Here is a 9558-nt window from a genome sequence, read left to right on the forward strand (position 1 = left end):
TGGACACAGGAGCTAGCTTAGCTGTTATAAACCAAGATAGCCGTCCACTGTCAACCACATGTTTTGCAGTGTGCGTGTTGCACAAAAGAAGCAAGCTTATAAAATCATATATTTCGCAAATATGCAAGCTTTCAGTAGCTAAATGCATGAAAGGAACATGATTAGCGAGATAGCTAACCTGCCTACAGTCACCTAGCTCGCTAATAAATGTTTTCCTTTTAGCTAACTGACCATGCTTAACTAGCTAGCTAGCCAGTTATTAAAGTGACTATGCATAGATAAGCAGATAGTTACCAAACGTTACCCTAACTTAATATTGGTTCATGTTCACAGGCTGTGTTATGCTAGTAGATAGCCTATTTGCTATCTAACGTTATTGCATTGTCCCATCCATCAGTCTAAAGAAATACAAGCTGGTATATTATTATTTTTTCCTAAATGACTGTTTCGTTTACATTGATTAATTAGGATAAATGTAATTGGCACCTTTCCTTTAGGCGTGTTATTGTTTTTGGATGAATCCACCTCTCTTCTGTCCGACTGTTATAAACACCAATCACAAACTGAAGGCGACACCGAAACCAATGATGCTTTATAGCTACACTGTATCCCAAATTAACGATTCACATCCTGCTGGCGATAGCAATCCTTGATCACAAATACATACAAATAAATAAAATTTAAAAAACGTATAGGTCTGGCACAGACACAACGTTGATGCTGAACAACTCAACTAAATACAGCTTTTAAAACCTCTTTAGGATCCGCCCTTTCCCCCCCCCAATTTCCGCCTAAAATGACATACTCAAATCTAACTGCCTGTAGCTCAGGCCCTGAAGCAAGGATATGGATATTCTGATACCATTTGAAATGAAACACTTTGGAGTTTGTGGAAATGTGAAAGGAATGTAGGCTAATATAACACAATACATCTGGTAAAATATAATACAAAGAAGAAAAAAAAACATTTTTTAAAATGTAAGAGAAAGGCCATAATGTATTATTCCAGCCCAGGTGCAATTTAGATTGTTGCCACTAGATGGCAGCACATGTTTAGACTGATCCAATGAACCATTGCATTTATGTTCCAAATTTTGTATCAAGACTGCCCAAATGTGCCTAATTTGTTTATTAATAACTTTTCATGTTCAAAATTGTGCACTCTCCTCAAACAATAGCATGGTATTCTTTCACAGTAATAGCTACTGTAAATTGGACAGTGCAGTTAGATTAACAAGAATTTAAGCTTTCTGCCAATATCAGATATGTCTATGTCCTTGGACATTTTCTTGTTACTTACAACCTCATGCTAATCACATTAGCCTACGTTAGCTCAACCGTCCCGTGGAAGAGACACCGATGTTTTAAGAAGAAGTAGACCACGGGTGTCAAACATTTGGTATTCAACGAGGTCTGGAGGGCTGCACTGAAAATTTGTTTGATTTCCTCGCTGTCAAAATGTGCAAAAGAATTGTCCTCTATCCATTGTTTTGGGAATTTTCTGACTGTCTGGTCCCGTGTGGCTCAGTTGGTAGAGCATGGTGTTTGCAACGCCAGGGTTGTGGGTTCGATTCCCACGGGGTACCAGTACGGGGAAAAAAATTATGAAATGTATGCATTCACAACTGTAAGTCGCTCTGGATAAGAGCGCTGCTGCTAAAATGTAAAAAATGTCTAGCTTTTATTTCGGTAATTACTAGCGAGTTGTACATGGTCAAGAAACAATGAATGTAGGTCGAATCTCATTTTTACACTGTTTCGATTTGGTTTTAGTGATTTCAAAAATCAAATAAGCTTTTATTTGTCACATGCGCCGAATTCAAACAGGTGTAGACCTTACAGTGAAATGCTTACTTACAGACCCTTAATAAACAATGTAGTTAAGAAAATTCAACAACAAAAAAGTAAGAGATAAAAACAAATAATTAAAGAGCAGCAGTAAATAACAATAGCGAGGCTATATACAGGGTATTACGGTACAGAGTCAATGTGGAGGCTATATACAGGGTATTACGGTACAGAGTCAATGTGGAGGCTATATACAGGGTATTACGGTACAGAGTCAATGTGGAGGCTATATACAGGGTGTTAGGGTACAGAGTCAATGTGGAGGCTATATACAGGGGGTACCGGTACAGAGTCAATGTGGAGGCTATATACAGGGGGTACCAGTACAGAGTCAATGTGGAGGCTATATACAGGGGGTACCAGTACAGAGTCAATGTGGAGGCTATATACAGGGGGTACCGGTACAGAGTCAATGTGGAGGCTATATACAGGGGGTACCGGTACAGAGTCAATGTGGAGGCTATATACAGGGGGTACCAGTACAGAGTCAATGTGCGGGGGCACCGGTGTCAAGGTAATTGAGGTATTATGTACATGTAGGTAGAGTTATTAAAGTGACTATGCATAGATAATAACAGAGAGTAGCAGCAGCGTAGAAGGGGGGGGGGGGCAATGCAAATAGTCTGGGTAGCCATTTGATTAGCTGTTTAGGAGTCTTATGGCTTCGGGGTAGAAGCTGTTTAGAAGCCTCTTGGACCTAGACTTGGTGCTCCGGTACCGCTTGCCGTGTGGTAGCAGAGAGAACAGTCTACGACTAGGATGGCTGGAGTCTGACAATTTTTAGGGCCTTCCTCTGACACCGCCTGGTATAGAGGTCCTGGATGGCAGGAAGATTGGCCCCGGTGATGTACTGGGCCGTACACACTACCATTTGTAGTGCCTTGCGGTCGGAGGCCGAGCAGTTGCCATACCAGGCAGTGATGCAACCCGTCAGGATGCTCTCGATGGTGCAGCTGTAAAACCTTTTGAGGATCTGAGGACCCATGCCAAATCTTTTCAGTCTCCTGGGGGGGGAATAGGTTTTGTCGTGCCCTCTTCACAATTGCCTTGGTGTGCTTGGACCATGTTAGTGTGATGGTGATGTGGACGCCAAGAACTTGATCTCTCAACCTGCTCCACTACAGCCCCGTTGACGAGAATGGGGGTGTGCTCGGTCCTCCTTTTCCTGTAGTCCACAATCATCTCCTTTGTCTTGGTCATGTTGAGGGAGAGGTTGTTGTCCTTGTACCAGACGGTCAGGTCTCTGACCTCCCTATAGGCTGTCTCATCGTTGTCGGGGATCAGGCCTACCACTGTTGTGTCATCAGCAAACTTAATAATGGTGTTGGAGTCGTGCCTGGCCGTGCAGTCATGAGTGAACAGGGAGTACAGGAGGGGACTGAGCACGCACCCCTGAGGGGCCCCCATGTTGAGGATCAGCGTGGCAGATGTGTTGTTACCTACCCTTACCACCTGGGGGCAGCCCGTCATGAAGTCCAGGATCCAGTTGCAGAGGGAGGTGTTGAGTCCCAGGGTCCATAGCTTAGTGATGAGCTTTGAGGGCACTATGGTGTTGAACGCTGAGCTGTAGTCAATGAATAGCATTCTCACATAAGTGTTCCTTTTGTCCAGGTGTGAAAGGGCAGTGTAGAGTGCAATAGAGATTGCATCATCTGTGGATCTGTTGGTGCGGTATGCAAATTGAAGTGGGTGTAGGGTTTCTGGGATAAACGTGTTGATGTGAGCCATGACCAGCCTTTCAAAGCACTTCATGGCTACAGACGTGAGTGCTATGGGTCGGTAGTCATTTAGGCAGGTTACCTTAGTGTTCTTGGGCACAGGGACTATGGTGGTCTGCTTGAAACATGTTGGTATTACAGACTCAGACAGGGAGAGGGTGAAAATGTCAGTGAAGACACTTGCCAGTTGGTCAGCGCATGCTCGGAGTACACGTCCTGGTAATCTGTCTGGCCCTGCGGTCTTGTGAATGTTGACCTGTTTAAAGGTCTCACTCACATTGGCTGCGGAGAGCGTGATCACACAGTCGTCTGGAACAGCTGATGCTGTCATGCATGGTTCAGTGTTATTTGCCTCAAAGCGAGCATAGAACTTATTTAGCTCGTCTGGTAGGCTCGTGTCACTGGGCAGCTCTCGGCTGTGCTTTCCTTTGTAGTCTGTAATAGTTTGCAAGCCCTGCCACATCCAAGGAGCGTCAGAGCCGGTGTTGTACCATTCAATCTTAGTTCTGTATTAACGCTTTGCCTGTTTGATGGTTCGTCGGAGGGCATAGCGGGATTTCTTATAAGCTTCCGGGTTAGAGTCCCACTCCTTGAAAGTGGCAGCTCTACCCTTAAACTCAGTGCAAATGTTGCCTGTAATCCATGGCTTCTGGTTGGGATACGTACGAACGGTCCCTGTGGGGATGACGTCATTGATGCACTTATTGATGAAGCCAATGACTGATGTGGTATACTCCGCAATGCCATCGCAAGAATCCCGGAACATATTCCAGTCTGTGCTAGCAAAACAGTTCTGTAGTTTAGCATCTGCTTCATCTGACCACTTTTTTTATGACTGAGTCACTGGTGCTTCCTGCTTTAGTTTTTGCTTGTAAGGAGGAATCAGGAGGAGGCGAGTTTCTGTACCAAGGACCGAAGACAGCCTTTTAACAAAGTGACTTTTTAACACGTTTTGCATGTCTTAAATGTTTTACCTTTGTTAAATCATTTGTACACATTTTAAATGGCTGTTACAGAATTTGTAATTTTTTTACAACAAAAAGTACTTTTATTCATGGTTGTTTCTATTGTTTTTAACATCATGTACTTTTTAACAAATGTAAATGTAATATTCAAATACTGTGTTTATGCTTTATTTATATGTGTATAAAATGATGTGCAAAAATATATGAGCTGTTTTAAAGGAAATGCAACAATAAAACTTTTCCAAAAGAAAAAAAACATGCAGTCCACAGAGCTACTATCTGCTAGTACTCATTGCTAGTTAGTCATGTTAGCACACCCTGATAGGCTAGTCATGTTAGCACACCCTGATAGGCTAGTCATGTTAGCACACCCTGCTAGGTTAGTCATGTTAGCACGCCCCGCTAGGTTAGTCATGTTAGCACGCCCCGCTAGGTTAGTCATGTTAGCACGCCCCGCTAGGTTAGTCATGTTAGCACACCCTGCTAGGTTAGTCATGCTAGCACGCCCCGCTAGGTTAGTCATGTTAGCACGCCCCGCTAGGTTAGTCATGTTAGCACACCCCGCTAGGTTAGTCATGTTAGCACGCCCCGCTAGGTTAGTCATGTTAGCACACCCCGCTAGTGTAACAGTGTAGGTTCCGTCCCTCTCTTCGCCCCAACCCGGGCTCGAACCAGGGACCCTTGCACGCATCAACAACTGACACCCACCGAAGCATCGTTACCCATCGCGCCACAAGAGCCACGGCCCTTGCAACGCAAGGGGCAACCCTACTTCAAGTCTCAGAGCGAGTGACGTCACCGATTGAAACGCTATTAGCGCGCACCACCGCTAACTAACTAGCCATTTCACATCGGTTACACTCACCCCCCCTTTGACCTCCTCCTTTTCCGCAGCAACCAACGATCCGGGTCAACAACATCAATGTAAGTTCCGTCCCTCTCTTCGCCCCAACCTGGGCTCGAACCAGGGACCCTTGCACACATCAACAACTGACACCCACCGAAGCATCGTTACCCATCGCGCCACAAGAGCCACGGCCCTTGCAACGCAAGGGGCAACCCTACTTCAAGTCTCAGAGCGAGTGACGTCACCGATTGAAACGCTATTAGCCATTTCACATCGGTTACACTAGGTTAGTCATGTTAGCACGCCCCGCTAGGTTAGTCATGTTAGCACGCCCCGCTAGGTTAGTCATGTTAGCACACCCCGCTAGGTTAGTCATGTTAGCACGCCCCGCTAGGTTAGTCATGTTAGCACACCCCGCTAGGTTAGTCATGTTAGCACGCCCCGCTAGGTTAGTCATGTTAGCACACCCCGCTAGGTTAGTCATGTTAGCACGCCCTGCTAGGTTAGTCATGTTAGCACACCCTGCTAATTAGTCATGTTAGCACACCCTGGTAGGTTAGTCATGTTAGCTCACCCTGCTAATTAGGCATGTCAGCACACCCTGCTAGGTTAGTCATGTTAGCACACCCTGCTAATTTGTCATGTTAGCACACCCTGCTAGGTTAGTCATGTTAGCACACCCCGCTAATTAGTCATGTTAGCACACCCCGCTAGGTTAGTCATGTTAGCACACCCTGCTAGGTTAGTCATGTTAGCTCACCCTGCTAATTAGGCATGTCAGCACACCCTGCTAGGTTAGTCATGTTAGAACACCCTGCTAGGTTAGTCATGTTAGCACACCCCGCTAATTAGTCATGTTAGCACACCCCGCTAGGTTAGTCATGTTAGCACACCCTGCTAGGTTAGTCATGTTAGCTCACCCTGCTAATTAGGCATGTCAGCACACCCTGCTAGGTTAGTCATGTTAGAACACCCTGCTAATTAGTCATGTTAGCACACCCCGCTAGGTTAGTCATGTTAGCACACCCCGCTAATTAGTCATGTTAGCACACCCCGCTAGGTTAGTCATGTTAGCACACCATGCTAGGTTAGTCATGTTAGCACACCCTGCTAGGTTAGTCATGTTAGCACACCCTGCTAGGTTAGTCATGCTAGCACACCCTGCTAGGTTAGTCATGTTAGCACACCCCGCTAGGTTAGTCATGTTAGCACACCCCGCTAGGTTAGTCATGTTAGCACGCCCCGCTAGGTTAGTCATGTTAGCACGCCCCGCTAGGTTAGTCATGTTAGCACGCCCTGCTAGGTTAGTCATGTTAGCTCACCCTGCTAATTAGGCATGTCAGCACACCCTGCTAGGTTAGTCATGTTAGAACACCCTGCTAATTAGTCATGTTAGCACACCCCGCTAATTAGTCATGTTAGCACACCCCGCTAGGTTAGTCATGTTAGCACACCCTGCTAGGTTAGTCATGTTAGCACACCCCGCTAGGTTAGTCATGTTAGCACACCCCGCTAGGTTAGTCATGTTAGCACGCCCCGCTAGGTTAGTCATGTTAGCACGCCCCGCTAGGTTAGTCATGTTAGCACACCCTGCTAGGTTAGTCATGTTAGCTCACCCTGCTAATTAGGCATGTCAGCACACCCTGCTAGGTTAGTCATGTTAGAACACCCTGCTAATTAGTCATGTTAGCACACCCCGCTAATTAGTCATGTTAGCACACCCCGCTAGGTTAGTCATGTTAGCACACCCTGCTAGGTTAGTCATGTTAGCTCACCCTGCTAATTAGGCATGTCAGCACACCCTGCTAGGTTAGTCATGTTAGAACACCCTGCTAATTAGTCATGTTAGCACACCCCGCTAGGTTAGTCATGTTAGCACACCCCACTAATTAGTCATGTTAGCACACCCCGCTAATTAGTCATGTTAGCACACCCCGCTAGGTTAGTCATGTTAGCACACCCTGCTAGGTTAGTCATGTTAGCACACCCTGCTAGGTTAGTCATGTTAGCACACCCTGCTAGGTTAGTCATGCTAGCACACCCTGCTAGGTTAGTCATGTTAGCACACCCCGCTAGGTTAGTCATGTTAGCACACCCTGCTAGGTTAGTCATGTTAGCACACCCTGTTAGTAGTCATGTTAGCACACCCCGCTAGGTTAGTCATGTTAGCACACCCTGCTAGTAGTCATGTTAGCACACCCTGCTAGTAGTCATGTTAGCACACCCTGCTATTTAGTCATGTTAGCACACCTTGCTAGCTAGTCATGTTAACACACCCTTCTAATTAGTCATGTTAGCACACCATGCTAGCTAGTCATGTTAGCACACCTTGCTAGCTAGTCATGTTAGCACACCTTGCTAGCTAGTCATGTTAGCACACCTTGCTAGCTAGTCATGTTAGCACACCTTGCTAGCTAGTCATGTTAACACACCCTTCTAATTAGTCATGTTAGCACACCATGCTAGCTAGTCATGTTAGCACACCTTGCTAGCTAGTCATGTTAGCACACCTTGCTAGCTAGTCATGTTAGCACACCTTGCTAGCTAGTCATGTTAGCACACCTTGCTAGCTAGTCATGTTAGCACACCTTGCTAGCTAGTCATGTTAGCACACCTTGCTAGCTAGTCATGTTAACACACCCTTCTAATTCGTCATGTTAGCACACCTTGCTAGCTAGTCATGTTAGCACACCTTGCTAGCTAGTCATGTTAATACACCTTGCTAGCTAGTCAGTAACATCAATCATAGCTAGACAAGGTAAAAATCTGTTGTTCTGCCCCTGAACAAGGCAGTTAACCCACTGTTCCTAGGCCGTCATTGAAAATAAGAATTAGTTATTAACTGACTTGCCTAATTAAATAAAGCTAAAAACTAAAATAAATTAAAATGGAGCAAAACATTTGAATTTTCGAATCAGGGTAAGCCTACACAAAACACAGCGTTAATATTAAGTGTTTCTAGAATCCCCTATGGGGAAAATGAATGGTGGAAAAACGATTGGAACCATTTCCTTGTTTGACCGCTAGGTTTTATGGTTATTATGACTCACACTGTGGTACTCTAGAGAGGCTTGCTTGGTGTTAGCACATGCGCAGATCAAATACACAGTTGGAACGCCATTTAGGGGGGTTTTACATGTCCTAATAATTCGAAAGATTGATCAAGTGTTTTAATCGGCGTATGTTTACTTCCGATTTTTAACCTTACACGGATTAAGATACACAGAGTAAGGTGTTTACATGACTATTACATAATCACTTTAATATCGAATTATTACTGTGCATGTAAAGGTACTCACTAGTGGTCCTTGCACAGGATATTTATCTGTGGAATAAAGTGAAATAGGCCTGTAACGGGAGCAACAGACATTGAGAATTGCCTAATCCAAATAAATAAAGTTTTTTTTTTTTTTTAAGTCTATTGATCCAGCATACATATATTTTGCCCAGATAACATTACATCATGGATTATGTCTGAGCATCTGCACGTCAGGCCTGGCTGTCTGATTGCTTCACTGCAGATAAAAACACTGCAATGTTGCAGACGGTTATATTCATATAAGCAGGGAAGGAGACCAATGCATCCTTATTGGGATGTCCTAACCATTTTTGACAGGACATAACACCGGTTCGTGAAGTGGGAGATAACTGGGGTCTATCCTTACGTTTCCTATGCGGAATGTAAACATTACTCTCTCCTAGCGAAATACAAAACAAGGAGGGGCTCAAGGCAGACTGGGGGAAAAGACAGACAGCGAAACCCAACGCAATCCCTGGAAAAACTGTGACCCAGCCAGCTAAGCACGCAAACAGGAACAGAAAAAATCTATGCAAACTGTCTAGACAACGTGATAAATATCGTTACCTGATTGTTAATTAGCAAGCATTTGATTTAATGATACTTCTTGTAATCCTTCACATCTCGTTCATATTTTCGGTGCGGCATTGTCGTCAGCTGTTCCTATGTGGAACATTCCGTGGAATTCACCACTATTGTAAAGAAAGGTACATACATTATAGCTTGTATTACACAAAACACCTGAAACCAACACCCTAAGCGGGATTTATGACCAGACGCCGCCAAATTGTAATCATAATATAGTCCAGTTGATTGTACATGGCTGGTAGAGCACCCTGACACTTGTTTTGGGGGTTCGCAGTAAACGTTTTACCCCCATTT

The 9558-nt window shown here is 44.8% G+C and overlaps 1 protein-coding gene across 4 annotated transcripts in view; it reads right to left on the minus strand.

Annotated features, from left to right (window-relative positions):
• LOC106604111 (RING finger protein 44) overlaps positions 1 to 9558 on the minus strand; it is a 56265-nt gene extending 46707 nt beyond the window's left edge. For 2 of the 4 annotated variants that reach the window (XM_082975005.1, XM_082975003.1), the window contains exon 1: positions 9244 to 9558. The gene's annotated coding sequence lies outside the window, so the exon portion shown is untranslated. Of the gene's footprint in view, positions 1 to 486; positions 809 to 9243 lie in introns of those variants that run through there. The other 2 variants (XM_014198512.3, XM_082975004.1) reach the window with 2 other exon arrangements.

This window comes from Salmo salar, chromosome 05 (genome assembly GCF_965601325.2).
Source record: "Salmo salar chromosome 05, fSalSal1, whole genome shotgun sequence".
NCBI classification, from domain to species: domain Eukaryota; kingdom Metazoa; phylum Chordata; class Actinopteri; order Salmoniformes; family Salmonidae; genus Salmo; species Salmo salar.